Genomic DNA, 20,715 nt, shown 5'->3' with positions numbered 1-20,715 from the left:
TGTCATTCTTCTGAGAAGGGCAGCCAAAATGGTCAAGGTGGTGGAGCTACTCCGTATGAGGAACATTTGCAGGGTTTGGGACCCTTCAAATAACAGGTGAGGGATGCAGGTGGCGCTGTGAGTTAAACCACAGAGCCTAGGACTTGCTGATCAGAAGGTCGGCGGTTCGAATCCCCACAACAGGGTGAGCTCCTGTTGCTCAGTCCCAGCTCCTGCCAACCTAGCAGTTCAAAAGCACGTCAAAGTGCAAGTAGATTAATAGGTACCGCTCTGGCGGGAAGGTAAACAGCGTTTCCGTGTGCTGCTCTGGTTCACCAGAAGCGGCTTAGTCCTGCTGGCCACATGACCCTGAAGCTGTACGCTGGCTCCCTCGGCCAGTAAAGCGAGATGGGCGCCGCAACCCCAGAGTCAGCCACGACTGGACCTAATGGTCAGGGGTCCCTTTACCTTTACCTAAAACACCTGTTTGTACAAAAAAAACCAGGTAGACACTGGTAACGCTGCAAGTTATGAATATCCGATGGAGCCAAATGTCGGAAGATTCAGGGCAGCAGGGGTGCCAACTAATAAAATATTGAGGGGGGGAGGTACACCCTGCCCCACATAGTCTGTCACAAGACACACCATTTGAATGGCAATGCCCATCAATTTTAGGGCCCTCCTGGCTCAAATATTTTAGGGAGGGGGGAGTCTTGGCCCCTAGGAGTTGGCTCCTATGCAGGGCAGATAAAATAGAGGATTTCTCCATGCAGCACAGAGTTAAACTATGGAACTCCCTCCTCCCACAGGAAGCAGTGATGGCCAGATTCATGGAGGAGAGGGCTATTTATGGCTACTGGCCAAGGTGGCTGAATCCCAGGTTCTGGAAACCAATGGAGGAGAGAGGGCTCTTGGGTTCGAATCTTGCTCGCGGGTTTCCTGCATCTGGTTGGCCACTGCGAGAACAGTGCTAGGTGAGCCATTGGCGTCTTCCAACAGGGCTTTTCTTTCTTTCTTTCTTTCTTTCTTTCTTTCTTTCTTTCTTTCTTTCTTTGCCAACTCTCACACTGTGTTGGCTGAGGCTGATGGAAGTTGTAGCCTCAAACATCTGGAGGGCACCAGGTTGGCGAATGCTTTTACACACACACACACACACACCCCTCATTCATACAGCTCTAGAAATCTACACACAACATTGCATGTCTAAAGCATGTCTAAAGCTGAGAGCCAGTGTGGTGTAGTGGTTCAGAGCAGTGGACTCGTAATCTGGGGAACCGGGTTCGCGTCTCCGCTCCTCCACATGCAGCTGCTGGGTGGCCTTGGGCCAGTCACACTTCTCTGAAGTCTCTCAGCCCCACTCACCTCACAGAGTGTTTGTTGTGGGGGAGGAAGGGAAAGGAGAATGTTAGCCGCTTTGAGACTCCTTAAAGGGAGTGAAAGGCGGGATATCAAATCCAAACTCCTCCTCCTCCTCTTCTTCTTCTTCTTCTTCTTCTTCTTCTTCTTCTTCTTCTGCAGCGAGCCTTCTGTCCTGTGTTACCCCAGAAGCAGATGGGCTGTGCTTGCCGGTCAGCAAGCACAGATAGACCATCACCTTGCCAACAAAGGCCCGTATAGTTAAAGCTCTGGTTTTCCCAGTAGTGATGTATGGAAGTGAGAGCTGGACCATAAAGAAGGCTGATGGCCGAAGAATTGATGCTTTTGAATTCTGGTGCTGGAGGAGACTCTTGAGAGTCCCATGGACTGCTAGAAGATCAAACCTCTCCATTCTGAAGGAAATCAGCCCTGAGTGCTCACTGGAAGGACAGATTCTGAAGCTGAGGCTCCAAGACTTTGGCCACCTCATGAGAAGAGAAGACTCCCTGGAAAAGACCCTGATGTTGGGAAAGATGGAGGGCACATGGAGAAGGGGACGACAGAGGACGAGATGGTGGGACAGTGTTCTCGAAGCTACCAGCATGAGTTTGACCAAACTGCGGGAGGCAGTGGAAGACAGGAGTGCCTGGCGTGCTCTGGTTCATGGGGTCACGAAGAGTCGGACACGACTAAATGACTAAACAACAACAACAAGGCAAACTAAGGCCTGTCTCAATCACCTTCTAAATCCGGCCTGCAGACGGTCCGGGAATCAGCATTTTTTTGTATGAGTAGAATGTGTCCTTTTATTTAAAATGCACCTCTGGGTTATTTGTGGGGCATAGGAATTCGTTCATTATTTTTTTTCAAAATATAGTCTGGCCCCCCACAAGGTCTGCTGAAAAAAAGTTTGCTGACCCCTGAGATTGTTGTTGTCGTTTAGTCGTGTCCGACTCTTTGTGACCCCCTGGACCAGAGCACGCCAGGCACTCCTGTCTCCCACTGCCTCCCACAGTTTGCTCAAACCCATGAGATAGACCAATATATCAGAAACGAACAACAGCAAAGTTTTCTCTTTGTGCATAGGTGTGCTTTGACATCCATCCAGCCACAAACCTTTCTCTTGCACATCTCCCATTGAGGGCAAAGTGAAGCCCTTCCTTACCCCCTCCCCCCCCCCCACAGATGATCGGACGAATAACATTTCTTTCACATTTTCCCTTCTCTCTCTCTCTTCCTCCCCCCCCCCGCCTTTTGATCTCTTCTCAGATTATTCCAGGGCATTAGGACCAGGTGGAAACCGCTGTCTACTTCTTCCTTTCTCATCTTTGGATTCTGTCCCCCCCCCTTCCCGCCCCCACCCCCAGCTCCTGGCCTTCACCATCGGTGTAAGAGACACACAGTCCTTGCACCCAGGTTTTGGTTAGTATCAGCCTTGGACCAGGCAATTCTTAACAGCTGCAGGGAGGAAGGAGGCGAGATGGATTGGGGGGGGGGGAAGGGGGGACAGTAGGCAGAGGTGGGTAGGGGGGGAATGGAGGGGGGGCCGAAATTGTTAGAGACGATGCTAATTTGTCCTAGCTGGGTGGAAGATGGCTGCTAATTTGTCATCCTCTTTATGATGATGAATTGCAACCTATGCATATATATGCATATATCTGGGCATGCATATGAAATTCTAATTGATGGGGGAGGGCGTGGGGGGGGGGAGGAGGAAAGAGAGTCAGTCCCATCAACGTGAATATGCGAAGCTAACGTGCTGTAACGGCCATCGATTCACAGTGAGTCATTCTTCTGCTATATATATATATATTTATATATCTTTTCCCTCTCTCTTTAAATATTTCGCTTTTTTCAAATATACGATTATATGAATATGTGTATTTAGAAATCACAAGGGGGGGCATGTCGTGGGTTGCTTTAACAGCCGCCCACCTTTGCTAAGCAATGGAAGAGGTGGATGGAAAAGATAAGAAAACATCACCCCCATTCATAAAAAAAATCTGTATATTCTTAAAACCTTTTTGCTAGGGTAGCGGGGGGGGGGTTGATTTTATTAATCTTTTTTATCTCTGCTTTTTTATTAAAAAAACAACAACGGGTGCTTGGTAGCTTTAGCTGTGTTTTCCTTCTTTTAAAAAAGGATATTCCTCCATCCATATACGTGGTGGGTTTTGGGTTGTTGTTTTTTCAATGAGTCTTTCGTTTTCTTCAGACGACGAAGGTGGGTCTCTCTCTCTCTTTTTTTATGAATGGGATTCAATCCCACCGGAAAAAAAGAGGGTGGGGGGTCTATTTGTTTGTGAATCGAAGCCATTTGCATCTGGATTCATTCATAAAAAGGCAGGGTGCGGATCTGGAAGATTCATGGCGGTGGGCTTGTCATCTTTTGCCTGTCAGTTTTGGATGCGTGGGGAGGGGGGCTACAAGGGAGGGGGGCTTTTTAGCCGGCTGTGTCATAGTGGAAGGATCTGGGATCGCTTCTGGGTGTTGTTGGGGTTTTTTTTGGCGTTTTTTTACAGCCCTGGAGGTGTTGTTATAGGAGTGGCGTGGGGGGGGGTAGAAATGAGATTTTCCTTGTCTCTCTGTTATTTTTCCTCCTTACAGTTTGATACAAAAAAACCTATATGTCTGTTATACATGTATTAATTTCCCTCTGTTCACCTGTTGTTTATTCAAGAAACAGGGACAAAGAACCGAGTCTAGGTCATGTGACCCTCCATTCACAAAAATCCAGCCCAGGGTTTCCATTGAGATGGGTTGAAGGAATAGGCGGCTGGCCCATAGAGACGCGTACCTTTTTCCTAAGCCCTCCCGTTCCTAGCGCTGTCAGATAGGGGTAGGGGGCTGAGAAACAGGAGAGGTGGTCGGGTGGTCGGGTCTGCAGCTCTCCAGAAAAAAATTGTTGACAGCCCAGAACATACATCTGGCTTGGGAGGGGTGGGGGTGGGGAGGGCACAATTTTATTTTATTTTATTTATTATTATTCCTTCAATATATGCACCAACAACAGACTGCAGCTCTGCAATAAGGTTTGAAACTGGAAGTATGTATTTGAAATGTGAACTGTACTGTATAACCTTCCTTGCCTGGTGGAGGGAGGGGGGTGGAAATCTCTGTATATTTGTCGTAAAAGGGAATTAGCCGTTTGCATACATTTTCTTTCAAATATGTGATTATAAATGGGGGGGGATTTGATTCATACAGAGGGGGCTGCAGGATGTGCTTGTTAATTCGTGGCTGCAGGGGAGGGGGAGAATAGATTAGGATTTATTTTCTACCCCCCACTAGAATAATTTTTTTGCTTACGCCAAGGCCAAAGAGGGATGTGTTTGCATCAAATTTATTTCATGGCATGCTGTGTGTATTTGTGTGTTGGGGCGAGAGGAGAGCATATAATTTTTTTCCTCACCGTCCCCCCCTTTTCATAATAATGGTGTTGTTTTTTTCTCTGAATTTGTCCTTATTACAACTGGACGTGTTTAGGATTTGTTTTTTTTAAAAAAAAACCACAAAACTTTGTATGGAATATATTCATATTTCCCCCCCACCTTCCTTTTGGAAAACAAAAAAAGGGGGGCTATTAGAACATTGTGGGAAAGAAGGGGGGATGTGTTGCGCTGGAAAATGGGGAATTTGCACTGGTTTTGTGCATTTTTCGTGAAAGGGGGATTGTGTATGCTTCAGTTTGGTTTTTTTTAAAAGTCAGTTAAGAAAAACGCACAAATAAATAGACAATTCCTCTGTTTTTCTTCATTTCTTCCCCTTGCCACATAAAAAAACCCGAGGAATACATCTCTCTACTTTGCCTCAACATCTTTGATCTTGTAATACTTAATGTCGTTTTCCATGGCAACGCATTGTGATGTCACCTGTATGTTGAAAACACTGTGTGTGTATGTGTGTGTGTGAGTGTGTGTGAGAGAGAGGTATATATACATTATATTATATGCAGTGAGGATCTGATATTCCTGTCTTTGACTTTCGTTGCAATGACACCCCCCAAAAAATTTTTTTTGGATAGAAAATATACCTTTTGCCTTATCCTGGACAGCTCTGCTACAGATTCTTAGTGATAGAAGTGGGGGAATTGGAGGGGGGGGTTCCTATATGACACAGTGTGGATCCTGGGTTATTTATTCCCTTCACCTTTCTTATCTCTCCCCCCCCCCCTTTTCAACCTACAATGCAAATCCCTCTTTTGTGCCATTTAAGGCAGAAACAGGGTATGGAGTGTAGAAGGGAAGAATCGAGCTGTTGCTTTCTCACCCATCTATTTTCTGTGCCCAAATTTCCATCATTTTGGTCCCCCGCAATAAAAAGTTGGTAGGTTTTGCTCTGGCAAAGGATGAGAAGGGGCTTTCTCTTGCAGTGAAGCATTTTGCAAAAGAAAACAGGTTTTGTGTTTCTTTCTCCCTGCAAGAAATGTTTAGAGCGATCAGGTTACCAGGATGGAAGGTTTCTCGAGTCGGTTTTGAACGCAGGTTTGGAATATGGCTTAATGGTCGGAGTCAGGTCGGGAACTGGAGGCAAATTCAGTCTTGACTCCTGGTGTTGTTGTCTAGTTTTGGGAAGAGCTTGTGTTGGGTATCAGGATTCTTGGAGGAAATCTACACAACTGACTTTAAACTGGATTCCGAGTCGGATCTTTTGCCGCAAGGGACGTTCTGCCATTCTGTGTGATTGGGCCTAAGGGTGTCTTAGAATTCCTGGTCTCTTTGCCGACCGATCGTTCCCAGATTCCCAAGATTCTTAGCAGGGGAGCCATGATGGTTAAAATGGTACAGAACTGGCCCTGTGTTTGCCATGTAGACATGACCTTAGCTTTTGCAATGCTGACTCATTGCGTAACCTTGGCTGGTCCTCCCTTCGCATTTCCTTGGACTGTTCAACATTTGGTCGATCCATTGGTTGGAGGGGGGAAAACCGATTAAAATTATTTGGTTCGTTTTTTAAAAAAATGTTCCTGGTTTAATTGGGCCTTATAATAGTTTTTTAAAAAAACAAAAACAAAAAACTGAATACATGCAGCTCGATACAACATGGATGGCATAGGAAAAACATGGAGGGAACATAAAGCCCGTTTTCTCTGACTCACGCGAGAGGGATTGCCTGTTCTAAGATGGTGTCTGCACAGACATGGAAAGAACATGACTTATCTAAAAGCAGCACATGCCTTAAAAACAAAACAAAAACCTGATCTGTTTTATTTGCATGCAGGTTCATGCAGCTTCCATTCATTGATTGCACAAGTTTAATCCATTAATCAGTAAAGGCTTGCTTCCATCAGGCAGCAACCCTGCCTTTTCCCCACCTGTGAAATGGGTACGATGGTGACGCAGGATAAAATGAGTTCTAATTTGCAGGGCACATAAACCCTCCTTTTAAAAGCCTCTCCTCCAGTGGGGAGAAAGGTGCTTTGAAACCCGGAGTTGTCTTTTCTAAAATGATGCCCTCCTCCCCCCCCCCTTTTCCTTTTTAACAAGAGGTGCAGTTTGAGATTTGCATCCGTGAACTTCCTTGCGGGCCTAGTTCTTCGACGACTGAAGCCCACTGGGGTCTCGTCTTGTATGTGGTCAAGAAAACACCCCGTAAGCCAGCGAATGCTGTAGGGGAGCCATGGAATAAGCTAGAGATTGCTGCATGGACAGAGAGCCTTCCAGTATGGCTTGACTTTTAATTTCCATCGTCTCTGACAATGGACCGTGTTGCCTGGGGCCGAGGGCAACTGCAATCCGAGTCTTCATGACCCCCTGGACCAGAGCACGCCAGGCACTCCTGTCTTCCACTGCCTCCCGCAGTTTGGTCAGACTCATGCTGGTAGCTTCAAGAACACCATCCAACCATCTCGTCCTCTGTCATCCCCTTCTCCTTGTGCCCTCCATCTTTCCCAACACCAGGGTCTTTTCCAGGGAGTCTTCTCTTCTCATGAGGTGGCCAAAGTAGTGGAGCCTCAGCTTCAGGATCTGTCCTTTCAGTGAGCACTCAGGGCTGATTTCCTTCAGAATGGAGAGGTTTGATCTTCTTGCAGTCCATGGGACTCTCAAGAGTCTCCTCCAGCACCATAATTCAAAAGCATCAATTCTTCGGCGATCAGCAATAGACTTGTAGGGTAGTCCAGTCCCCTGTGATGCGGCCCCAACGTGGGGCTCGAACCCATGATCCTAAGGTTCAGAGTCTCCTGCTACTTGCCACAGTCGCTGTGTCCTCCTTCCAACGTCAGAGGCAGTATGTCTCTGAATCCCAGTTGCTGGGAATCATCAAATTATGGGGTTTGAAGGGACCCCACGAGTCATCTAGTCAATCCCTCTGCAATGTAGGAATCTCAGGTAAGGCATCCCTGACAGATGGCCACCGAACCTCTGCTTAGAAACCTCCAAGGAAGGAGAATCCACAGCCTCTTGTGGGAGTCTGTTCCACCGTCTTCACAGCTCTTACTGTCAGAAAATTCTTCCTGGTATTTAGTCGGAATCTCCTTTCTTGCAAGTTGAAGCCGTTGTTTTGGTTCCTACCATAGCTGTCAACCTTCCCTTTTTTTGCGGGAAATTCCCTTATTCCAGCGCCGTTTCCCGCTGCTTCCCACTGCTATCTCGGATTGTTAGATATCCCGTAGACTGTCCCCGGGACAGGTGAGGCTGCTGATCCCTTATTTTCAAATCTGAAAGTTGACAGCTATGTTTCCTACCCACCAGAGCAGGAGAATACAAGCTTGCTCCCTCTTCCATGTTGACAGCCTTTGAGATATTTGAAGGCAGCTATCCTGTCTCCTGTGGGACGCGGGTGGCACTGTGGGTTAAACCACAGAGCCTAGGACTTGCCGATCAGAAGGTCGGCGGTTCGAATCCCCGCGACGGGGTGAGCTCCCGTTGCTCGGTCCCTGCTCCTATCAACCTGGCGGTTCGAAAGCACGTCAAAGTGCAAGTAGATAAATAGGTACCACTCCAGCGGGAAGGTAAATGGCATTTTCATGTGCTGCTCTGGTTCGCCAGAAGTGGCTTAGTCCTGTTGGCCACGACCCGGAAGCTGTACGCCGGCTCCCTCGGCCAATAAAGCGAGATGAGTGCCGCAACCCCAGAGTTGGCCACGACTGGACCTAATGGTAAGGGGTCCCTTTACCTTTAGCTATCCTGTCTCCTCTCAGTCTCCTCTTTTCCAGGCTCAGCATACCCAGCTCCTTCAACCATTCCTCATCAGGCTTGGCTTCTAGACCCTTGATCACCTTGGTTGCCTTCCTCAGCACACGTTCACAAGTGGGAAGGATGCTCTCGCACTGAGGCCTTCCTTCCAGGCTTCCCATTGGGGCATCTGGTTGCCCGCTGTGAGAACAGGACACTGGGCTATAGGGACCTCTGGCCTCATCCAGCAGGGCTCATCTTAGGTTCTTAATAATAATAACAACAAAAACAATAACAAATTTTATTTATACCCCGCCCTCCCCAGCCAAGACCAGGCTCAGGGCGGCTAACAACCAATAATAAAAACAAGTTGGTTGAAAGACAACTTAAAAAAACAAGATTAAAATACAACATTAAAACATTAAGATGCAGCCTCTTCACAGGAGGAGAAAGGAAAAAAGAAAGAGGGGGAGGGAATCAAGTTGATTCCAAGCCAAAGGCCAGGGTGAACAACTCTGTCTGACAGGCCCTGCGGAAAGAAATCAGATCCCGCTGGACCATGGTCTCATGAGACAGAGCATTCCACCAGGCCGGGGCCAGTGTTGAAAAGGCCCTGGCTCTGGTTGAGGCTAATCTGACTTCCTTAGGGCCCGGGACCTCGAGGGTGTTGCTATTTATGGACCTTAAGGTCCTCCGTGGGGCATACCGGGAGAGGTGGTCCCATAGGTACGAGGTACTTAAGAGTCTAATCCAATGGTAGCCAACCTGGTGCCTTTCAGATGTTGCGGGACTACAACTCCCACCATCCATCTCTGCTTTCTACGCTGCCTGGGGCCAATGGGGAATTGTCGCGGGACAATATCCGGAGGCTAGTTACCCCTGGCCTGGGAGCAGAGGCAACCCTACTCTGGAGCAGGCCCTTAAAAAGAGACCCTGCGGGATCCAGACCACAGGTCCATCTGCTGCAATCCTCCATCGGCGTTCTGTCTCCAGCATCAGGTCTTAAGAGCTACACTGGCTCAAAGCACAAGGAGTCCCAGGTGGGCACTTCCGGTGTCATCAAAAACATGTGGAGCCAGAGCCAATGGCAGGGCAGCGGGGTAGCTCAGTCGGTAAGAGACTCTTAATCTCAGGGTCCTGGGTTTGAGCCCCACGTTGGGCAAAGGGTTCCTGCATGACTTTTCTGAATGCCCCCCAAATGCGACATGAGGACTAGAACCCTGTGGAAGCCATTGTGGCAAGGACATCCCACCCGCTTCTCAGCTCTGAGGTCAGGAGAACCTAAGGCAGTGGATGTCATGTGTGAGTGTCTAGAGGCGGTTGGAGGATGGATGGTGGCTAACAGATTGAGGTTGAATCCTGACAAGAGAGAAGTACTGTTTTGGGGGGGGGCAGGGTGGGTGTGGGGGACTCCCTGGTCCTGAATGAGATAACTGTGCCCCTGAAGGACCAGGTGTGCAGCCTGGGAGTCATTTTGGACTCGTGGAGGCCATGGAGGTCAATTCTGTGTCCAGGGCAGCTGTTTACCAGCTCCACCTGGTACGCAGGATGAGACCCTACCTGCCCGCGGACTGTCTCGCCAGAGTGGTGCATGCTCTGGTTATCTCCCGCTTGGACTACTGCAATGCGCTCTACGTGGGGCTACCTTTGAAGGTGACCCAGAAACTGCAATTAATCCAGAATGTGGCAGCTAGACTGGTGACTGGGAGCGGCCACCGAGACCATATAACACTGGTCCTAAAAGACCTACATTGGCTCCCAGCATGTTTTCGAGCACAATTCAAACTGTTGGCACTGACCTTTAAAGCCCTAAATGGCCCTGGTCCAATATATCTGAAGGAGCGTCTCCAGCCCCATCGTTCAGCCCGGACACTGAGATCCAGCGCCGAGGGCCTTCTGGCGGTTTCCTCCCTACGAGAAGTGAGGTTACAGGGAACTAGACAGAGGGCCTTCTCGGTAGTGGCGCCCGCCCTGTGGAACACCCTCCCATCAGATGTCAAGGAAATAAGCAGCTATCCTATTTTTTAAAGACATCTGAAGGCAGCCCTGTTTAGGGAAGTTTTTAATATTTATTGCTGTCTTGTTTTTAACACTCAATTGGGAGCCGCCCAGAGTGGCTGGGGAAACTCAGCCAGATGGGCGGGATAGAAATAATAAGATATTATTATTATTATTAAGAACGTAGGAAGGGGCCAGCAGGATCAGGCCAGTGGCCTCACCAGGCCTCACCAGGCGGGTGTCCTGTTCTCACAGTGGCCAACCTATTGCCTGTGGGGAAACCCACAAGTGGGTTTAGAGCGCAAAAACACTCTTCCCCCACCTGCGCTTTCCAGACACTGGTATTCTGAAGCATCTCTGCCTCCGACTCAGTCGGTGGTACTTGGGGTCGTGGGTTTGAGTCCCCACGTTGGGCAAAAGATTCCCGCATTGCGTGGGGTTGGACTAGATTACACTTGTGCCCCCTTCCAACTCTACAATTCTGCTGTTCTTAAGCCATTGTGGCTAGTAGCCTTTGATAGCCCTGTCCTCCCCAAATTTGCCTAATTCTCTTTTAATGGGCGGCTGAGCCACAGAGATGTACCGTATTTTTTGCTCTATAAGACGCACCTTTTCCCTCCTAAAAAGTAAGGGGAAATGTGTGTGCTTCTTATGGAGCGAATGCAGGCTGCGCAGCTATCCCAGAAGCCAGAACAGCAAGAGGGATTGCTGCTTTCCCTGCGCAGCGATCTCTCTTGCTGTTCTGGCTTCTGAGATTCAGAATATTTTGTTTCTTGTTTTTTTCCTCCAAAAACTAGGTACGTCTTGGGGTCTGGTGCGTCTTATAGAGTGAAAAATACAGTAATTTCCAGAGGGGGTGTGGGTGAGGTGCTTGATGTGGCAACAGTTTGTGGACTCCCCAAGAAAGGGGCAGGTGACGACGGCCTGTCACAGAGTCTGCCGGACCGCAGTTCAACTGGGTAAGCATTGTACACAGCACCAAGGAAAAGAACAGCTTATGAATCCAATCCTGGGTTTCAGTGCGGTGTATATACACCCCTTGCTGGTTTCATAGAGTCCTCTCTAGGACTGTAATTGTGTGCAAGAGAGAGAGATTTGTTTTATTTTATCTTAGCACAAGGGATCCTTGCTAAGCTACGGTTGTTGGCCTTCTTTAGAGGCAGCCATGATACTCAAAACTGTGTGGTGTTGCGTAGGTACAACCCAGCCTCTGCACCTCGAGGCGGCTAAATCAGAAGGCTGTTGGGTATTTTTAAATCGCAAAACTTTCTCTGGTGTCTCGTGTACCTTTGCTCCCTAAAATTGACTCCGGCACAGAAACCGCTTCCTGGAACGTCCTGTGACGCTTCAGAAATATATAAAGGTTTGAGAATGAAGGATGGATCTGGTTGAAATTGCCTGCCCAAAAAAACCTACACATCTGCCTTGGCTGCTCAGGTTTCGGGGGAGTTCCAGTTTGGATTTCCTGAACCACAGACCATGGAGCCAATCCCCCCAAAAAACCCTCCGCAGAAAATATATTGGAGTCAGTGTGCAGTGACACCCCTAATCTTGCAGCTGGAATAAATTGGTTATATTATTATCTGGAACTGGAAGGTCGACAGATTTGGGGGGGGGTGTGGAGAAATTACAAATATCTGTTGCGGTGGGTCAAATGCGATGAGTGGTTTAGGTCGTGTGTTTGTGGAAGGTGCATCATCTCCCCCCCCCCAAAAAAAAAGCTCTCAAAAGCCTCAGTACACCTCCCTGTTTACCTTGTGCCCGTAAAAATATGCATACTATATATGCATTTTTTTTGCATTTTATAATATAACAATAATAATAATTTATTATTTATACCCCGCCCATCTGGCTCGGCCTCCCCAGCCACTCTGGGCGGCTTCCATAAAAACCAAAAATACAGTAAAATATCACACGTTAAAAACTTCCCTAAACAGGGCTGCCTTAAGATGTCTTCTGAATGTCAGGTAGTTGTTTATGTCATTCTTTGACAGAAACTAGCCTCGCTTCCTTTCCTTTCCTTTCCGATGTCTTTGTCAAGCGCTCATAAGGACTAGCGCCTTGTTTCTTAATTTAAAAAACAACAATCCCTAGCTCTGAGAACTAAGATGCTCAGCATCCAGCAAAAGCTGCTACTCTTTTGCTATTGAGGCCGCAGCGTCCTGTTCGTCCCAGGGACAACTTGCGAGCCAGGCGATTCAGCTTGCTACCCCCTTAAGCCTTCCTGCCAGGCCTCTTAACAGAAGTCTGCTCCTTGCTGCCGTTACACTGAAGCAGAAGGAAGTTGCCTCCTCATCCCTCCTTTGCGTTCTGCCTCTTAATGCATTGTTCCTTGGTATCGCTGCATGCAGCAGGCTTCGTGATCTGTGCAGGGGTGTATTTTACCATACATGCAAGCTTCCTCTTCCCAATGGCGTAGCGTGGGTTGTCAGCACCCGGGGCAAGGCAAGTAATTTGCGCCCCCTAACCCGTGGATTTGCGCCCCCTAACCCGTGGATTTGCCCTAACCCCAGATGTTGTGCCCGGTGCGGCCGGCCCCCCCTGCACCCCCCCACGCTACGCCACTGCCTCTTCCAGTAAGCTGGGCTGTTCTTTTCATCAGAGAGAGAGTGTGAGAATGAATATGTGGCACCCCTTTAAAAATGTGGCTAAATATACTTTGGTGCACAGAAATTAGTGGGGGGGGGGAGGAGAGGAGAGGGAGAATTTCAAATCTGTGCAAGAAAATTGTTTCACAGGTTGTGATGAGCGGGGGGGGGGAGGTATCAAAAAGAGGAAAGTGCGAGGGGAGACAACTGGGTGTGCAGAAGGGCACCTTGCCTTTAAAAATAAATAAAAATAAATAAGTGAAATCAAAAATTAATTTAAAAGAGGGCTTGGGGGTGGAGAAGCCTTTGCAAGGCACCTGGCCAGACGGACTTGGCTAGAGCGAAGGAGCCTACACTGCTTTGGTAACTACCGTATTTTTTGCTCCATAACTCACTTTTTCCCTCCTAAAAAGTAAGGGGAAATGTGTGTGCGTCTTATGGAGCGAATGCAGGCTGCGCAGCTATCCCAAAAGCCAGAACAGCAAGAGGGATTGCTGCTTTCACCGCACAGCGATCCCTCTTGCTGTTCTGGCTGCTGGGATTCAGAATATTTTTTCCCTTGTTTTCCTCCTCCAAAAACTAGGTGCGTCTTGTGGCCTGGTGCGTCTTATAGAGCGAAAAATACAGTACTTTGTGTAGTGAACATGGAGTGTGTGTTTGTGTTAAAAAGGGGCAACTTCGGCTGATTATATGAGGAAAGGGAACCTGTAAATTGAAATCCACGCATATATGGTTACTGAGGCTGTATGTCCATTCGAAAGCGTTGCTGTAATGGAAAATGTCGTCCCCTCGCCCCTTAAGCTGGCCTTTCCTTCTAACGGCGTGCAGTTTTCTTCTGTTTATCAAACTGTACATTTTCTCTCTCTCTCTCTCCCGTTTCCTTCAGTATTTCGAAAAGGGCATTTCTCTCGAGGTTCGGGTGGTACGTGGCTGTCTTTGATCGACTAAAATTTGGGTGATTCATCCATGGGCGGCTCCAGGTTTTGATTCGCGTGATAGTGGCAGGTTAGGGCTTTTCAGGGGGGGGCGGTGGAACCTGCCAGCCCCCCCCCTTTGGAACCGATTCGTCAGCTGGTGCAGAATTACTCCAGAACTGCTCTTGAGTCAGGCACATGGCAGTAGCACCAGGAATTTGCCACGCTTGCTGTCTAGGGTCTGCAGATGATGCTTTTCAGTGAAATATTTATTCTCGGCCTCCCAAGCAGGTGAGGGCCACTTCTGCAGGGCGGCTGACTTTTCCGACGTGGAATAAATCTGAACGCAGCCGTTTCCCGACTGCACATTTTGCTGTCTGCAAGTGGCACATGCTTTAAGCCCTGATTTAGGAGCACTGATGTGCAGAGCCAGCCCGCGACCTTCTTGAGGACTAGCCTCTTAGGACTGGATCTCGCCTGGATTAAAGATCTTCTCGGTGTTGCTTTTTGATCCACGGACATCCCGTTGTGGAAGCCGTACACCAGGCCTAAAATTGGTTGAAAGGTTGTTAGAAATGGCCTTGCGCTGCCGGACCAAAACACCATCAAACCCAGTGTTCTGCTCCTGGCAGTGGTCAGCCAGATATTCCTGGGGCCATTATTTTCTAGAAGTCCCTGATACTCTTCTGTCTGAGAATGCAATTTCTCCAGTCTTAGGTTTTTGGAGAAATTGCATTCTCAGATAGATGTTCCTGGAGAGCTGAGGCAAGCCGTAGATGTTTCAACCCAGTGCGCTGTCTCCGGTGTTTTGTTGTTGTCGTCGTCCATGAGCCAAGGAGGATGTCAAAATGGCTCTTCCTGGAAAAGCAGGTTTTCTCTGGGCTCTGATCCGCATCAGTAGCAGAAGCAGGTAGAACGTTTTGAAGGTGGCCCAAGGGTGTTAACAAGCAGAGGACCAGGTATTGGGGCTGACAGAGACCCACTTTAGTCCTCTTGCTAAGGGACCAGGCCAGAGGCAGCAGCTTTTTAAAGGGTACACTGGTGGCTGATTGTGTTACTGTTCACTGCAGGCCTGGAAGCTGCAGTGACCCTGTTCGGCCACCTGCAGGGGTGGCGCTGCAGAGCAGCCGAGGTAAAGCCACGGAGAAATCAAGTACAGTGGTACCTCGGGTTACATACGCTTCAGGTTACATACGCTTCAGGTTACAGACTAACCCAGAAATAGTACCTCGGGTTAAGAACTTTGCTTCAGGATGAGAACAGAAATTGCGCGGCGGCAGCGGGAGGCCCCATTAGCTAAAGTGGTGCTTCAGGTTAAGAACAGTTTCAGGTTAAGAACGGACCTCTGGAACGGATTAAGTACTTAACCCGAGGTACCACTGAACCAGAGTCCTTGGGCGCCGTGCCATTGCGTTGCCGGCAGGTAGATGCTTTGCAAAAGGACGCCCGCTTCGCCAGCCCTAGATACAAACCGAGCGGCATCCTAATCAAGGGCCTGATCCACCACCAGGTAGCCCTTCCAAGCAGGATCCTTTGAGACGAATGGGAGCTGCACAAGAGCACCGCCATGCCAGAAGTTGGCAACCTGTGCTCCGGCTGGGCTGGACGGGCCTTGGCACGTGTTCATGTTTGTGTATCTATTTTTAGTGCACACACTTTGGAACTCCCCGCCGATGGACACCTTGCACGCTTCTTCACTGCAGTCTTTCTTCCTGCCTGCTAAAAACATTTCTGTTTACGCAAGCCTACCCAGACGCGGGTGGCGCTGTAGGTTAAACCACAGAGCCTAGGGCTTGCCTATCAGAAGGTTGGCAGTTCGAATCCCCACGACAGGGTGAGCTCCCATGCTCAGTCCCTGCTCCTGCCAACCTAGCAGTTCGAAAGCACGTCAAAGTGCAAGTAGATGAATAGGTACCGCTCCAGCGGGAAGGTAAACGGCGTTTCCGTGCGCTGCTCTGGTTCTCCAGAAGCGGCTTAGTCCTGCTGGCCACATGACCCGGAAGCTGTACGCCGGCTCCCTTGGCCAATAAAGCGAGATGAGCGCCGCAAACCCAGAGTCGGTCACAACTGGACCTAATGGTCAGGGGTCCCTTTACCTTTACCCAGTCACGTAGGTTTTTTCACCTGGTCTTTAACTCACTGCTGAATTTAATTCTTTTCTGGGATGTTTTAAATAATAATGTTTTAACTGTTTCAATGAGTAATGCGGATGTTCATCATGCATATAGTCATCATCCCTGGCTATTGGTTCTGCTGTCTGGGGGTTGGGATTCCAGCAAGATCTGGCGGGGGGGGGGCACATGTCTCCTTTTCTGGATTTGCAGAATAAAGTCACATGCTAAAAAGTTGCAACGTGACTTGGGAATTCAAAAGATCGTTTGGTGAAATGAATACGATTTGCCTTTGCCTGGCAAGTCAAAAATGTGTGCAAAGTTGCACAGAAATCGTTAAAACGGGATTGCCAAGTGCTTGCAATTCTGTTATATCTTGTCGTTATTTAGCATTACCTGGCATTTTGCAGAAGCTAAAATTAAAACGCTTTCCTTTTCCTGAAGCAGCTTATATGCTTCTTCGCCAGATGCAGACTTTCCAAGCGAAATGTTGTCCAGTCACAAAATAGAAGGGGGATTTGAATTCCTCACACCCCAAAGCATATTTTGAAGACCCTTAAAAAATTTAAGACCCCCCCCCGAAAGGACACACCCTACTGTAGGAAGGCCAATACAGTACCTCAACAGTGACTAGATTATTTCCGGGTTTTGCCGCTTGCAGATGCGTAGACGCTCCAGATGACGTCATGCGCAGTAGCGGCGAATTGCAACACGCACACACGCAGATGCAGGTTGCATTCTGCTCATGCTGCGAACAGGGCTCCGGAATGGAATATTTTAAATTGGTTTTTCCCCCCTATTATGTTTTTACTGTAATTTTACTGGTGTTTACTGTCCTGAGCCTGGCTCTGGCCGGGGAGTGCGGGGTATAAAAATTGTATTATTATTATTATTATTATTATTATTATTATTATTATTATTATTATTAGATGATGCTTTTACAAAACTCTGTGCCGTACTCCACATAGGCTGGGGGTAGGAAAACAAGATATGAATGGAACTCATGGTTGGATTACTGCAATGAGCTCTCTGTGGGGCTGCCCTTGGGGTCTGTCCGGAGGCTTCAGCTGGTGCTGAATGCAGTGTTTAGGTTGCTTGTGGAGGGGAGGGGGATCTGCCTCCGGCATATACCATATTTTTTGCTCTATAAGACTTATTTTTTCCCTCCTAAAAAGTAAGGGGAAATGTGTGTGCATCTTATGGAGCGAATGCAGGCTGCACAGCTATCACAGAAGCCAGAACAGCAAGAGGGATTCCTGCTTTCACTGCGCAGCGATCCCTCTTGCTGTTCTGGCTTCTGAGATTCAGAATATGTTTTTTCTTGTTTTCCTCCTTCAAAAACTAGGTGCGTCTTATGGTCTGGTGCGTCTTATAGAGCGAAAAATACGGTAACACTGTGCACATGTTGTTACTAACATGTGAGTCCCTGTGGAGCCCGAGACCAAATTACTTGCGTGACAACCTTACCCTGTATCAACCATAGAATCATAGAATCCTAGAGTTGGAAGAGACCACAAGGGCCATCGAGTCCAACCCCCTGCCAAGCAGGAAACACCATCAGAGCACTCCTGACATATGGTTGTCAAGCCTCTGCTTAAAGACCTCCAAAGAAGGAGACTCCACCACACTCCTTGGCAGCAAATTCCACTGTCGAACAGCTCTTACTGTCAGGAAGTTCTTCCTAATGTTTAGGCGGAATCTTTTTTCTTGTAGTTTGGAACCATTGCTCCGTGTCCGCTTCTCTGGAGCAGCAGAAAACAACCTTTCTCCCTCCTCTATGTGACATCCTTTTATATATTTGAACATGGCTATCATATCACCCCTTAACCTCCTCTTCTCCAGGCTAAACATGCCCAGCTCCCTTAGCCGTTCCTCATAAGGCATCGTTTCCAGGCCTTTGACCATTTTGGTTGCCCTCCTCTGGACCCGTTCCAGTTTGTCAGTGTCCTTCTTGAACTGTGGTGCCCAGAACTGGACACAGTACTCCAGGTGAGGTCTGACCAGAGCAGAATACAGTGGCACTATTACTTCCCTTGATCTAGATGCTATACTCCTATTGATGCAGCCCAGAATTGCATTGGCTTTTTTAGCTGCCGCGTCACACTGTTGGCTCATGTCAAGTTTGTGGTCAACCAAGACTCCTAGATCCTTTTCACATGTACTGCTCTCAAGCCAGGTGTCACCCATCTTGTATTTGTGCAGATATCTATGGTCTGCAGCACAGTCTCTGCGGCAAGTCCCAAAGAACTCAGTTACTCGGTGCAGGGCTTTTAGTGTGGCAGCCCCTGCCCTGTGGAATACCATCCCTGTTGAGGAGAAACCGCCGACGTCCGTTGCCTGCTCTTCCTGGAAGCAGCCAAAGACGTTTGCTTCCCCACAGCTGGATAAACAGTTCTTGACCCCGTGTCCGCTTCTAAGGCTTCAGTCCCGTCGTCAATGTTATTTGTTTGTCTCTGTGTTTCGAACTGTTTTTAATTATTTTGCCGTGAGACGGTGGTTCAGAAAGCGATCAATAAGTCAGTGTTAAAAATAATAATTACGTATCTTTAGGTGCCGGGAAAAAGCTTTTTCTTTTTTCCCATCAGGACTTTTGCTTTTAATTATCTGTGGCCTTTTGCTGGAAGTGGGGTGTTTCAATCTACTTTTTAATAAACAGAATTCTCTTTTAGATTAGGTTTTTTAAAAAAATGCTGGGTTTAACGTATGTTGGTGTTCGTTTAAAATATTGTAAGTCGCTTTGAGTTGCCATGGCAAAAAAAAATGCGACAATTAAATTTCGTAAATCATAATGATGCCACATTTTTAAAGACCCTTGCAAAAACCCCTCACGCACATCTTCACCTGGGTTCCAAGTGTTGAATGCCACATCTTCTGGGCATAAACAGGTGTACATTTCAACCACTGTGCAAGCCTTGTGCAAGTAGATGAGGACAAACGCTGAATAAACAGTCGTCTGACGGTTTGCCTGCCTATAGGAGCTGTCACTGCTCTGCTTCTGCCTGCCTCCTTTATTTATGCTATTGCACATGTTCAGCTAGTTTTCCACCCTCGTATCTCTCCCTTTTTTATTTATTTTTTTGCTTACACTCTCTTATCAAAGATGTCTCTGGATCTGCTGCGCAGCGACTGCACCCAGAGGCTTCCTTGCACAAGATCGAAACCAGCGTCCTCCGCCTCCTTTTCCTCCCAGTCAAGGCGACATCTCCCCACCCCACCCCCAACCTGCCCCACCCCCAAGCAATTTAATGATTAACTTTGCGAACAAGGTACCGAAAAAACATCTGCTTGCTATAAGAATCAGATTAGATCAGAGTTTGCATGACACTCGGCAGCTGAGGCTGCTGTTCCAGTGACTAGGATAGAGCACACCTAAAGCCAGCTGCCTTTTGCTAACATTTGGCCAAGACACAAGCACGGCACATGCTTAGCATGCAGAACGTCCCAGGTTCAAGCCCTGCCTTCTCCAGATACGTTTTTTAAAAAAAGAGGTCTTAAAAGATGGGTTAGACCAGGGGTCAACAACCTTTTTCAGCCGTGGGCCAGTCCACCGTCCCTCAAAACATGGGGTGGGCCGAACTGTATTTTTTTTTTGGGGGGGGTGAATGAATTCCTATGCCCCACAAATAACCCAGAGATGCATTTTAAATAAAAGCACACATTCTTCTTGTTGTTGTTGTTTAGTCGTTTAGTCGTGTCCGACTCTTTGTGACCCCCTGGACCAGAGCACGCCAGGCACTCCTGTCTTCCACTGTCTCCCGCAGTTTGGGCAAACTCATGATTGTAGCTTCGAGAACACCATCCAGTGGCGTAGCGTGGGGGGTGCAGGGGGGGCCGGCCGCACCGGGCGCAACATCTGGGGGTTAGGGAAATCCACAGGTTAGGGGGTGCAAATCCACGGGTTAGGGGGCGCAAATCCATGGGTTAGGGGGCGCAAATTACTTGCCTTGCCCCGGGTGCTGATAACCCACGCTACGCCACTGACACCATCCAACCATCTCATCCTCTGCCGCCCCCTTCTCCTTGTGCCCTCCATCTTTCCCAACATCAGGGTCTTTTACAGGGAGTCTTCTCTTCTCATGAGGTGGCCAAAGTCTTGGAGCCTCAGCTTCAGGATCTGTCCTTCCAGTGAGCACTCAGGGCTGATTTCCTTCAGAAAGGAGAGGTCTGATCTTGCAGTCCATGGGACTCTCAAGAGTCTCCTCCAGCACCAGAATTCAAAAGCATCCATTCTTTGGCGATCAGCCTTCTTCATGGTCCAGCTCTCACTTCCATACATCACGACTGGGAAAACCAGAGCTTTAACTATACGGACCTTTGTTGGCAAGGTGATGTCTCTGCTTTTTAAGATGTAAAATTGAGAGTGCCATAAGAAAGCTGCAGAGATAGCGCAGGATAGTGCGCACCCCAGAAATTATCTCTTTCAGCTTCTGCCTTCTGGAAGAAGGTACAGGGTTATAAAGACTAGGACTAGCTGCCTGAGAAAGAGTTTCTACCCAAATGCGATTTTGGTTTTAAATGCAGTGTAAAGAGTCTCTATGGGAGTATATTGTACAATGGTACCTCGGGTTAAGTACTTAATTCGTTCTGGAGGTCCATTCTAAACCTGAAACTGTTCTTAACCTGAAGCACATCACTTTAGCTAATGGGGCCTCCT

The 20,715-nt window shown here is 48.2% G+C and overlaps 1 protein-coding gene across 4 annotated transcripts in view; it reads left to right on the top strand.

Moving 5' to 3' along the window:
- The first annotated feature begins 2,701 nt into the window (after positions 1-2,701).
- SPRED3 (sprouty related EVH1 domain containing 3) overlaps positions 2,702-20,715 on the top strand; it is a 41,283-nt gene continuing 23,269 nt past the window's right edge. The window contains exon 1 of one of the 4 annotated variants that reach the window (XM_081869271.1): positions 2,702-2,757. The gene's annotated coding sequence lies outside the window, so the exon portion shown is untranslated. The other 3 variants (XM_081869272.1, XM_081869274.1, XM_081869273.1) reach the window with 3 other exon arrangements.

Source organism: Podarcis erhardii, assembly GCF_964252035.2.
Source record: "Podarcis erhardii genome assembly, chromosome: 7".
In the NCBI taxonomy this organism is placed as follows: domain Eukaryota; kingdom Metazoa; phylum Chordata; class Lepidosauria; order Squamata; family Lacertidae; genus Podarcis; species Podarcis erhardii.
The sequence above is the reverse complement of the archived record's forward strand: the minus strand, read 5'-3'. Positions and strand labels throughout refer to the sequence as shown.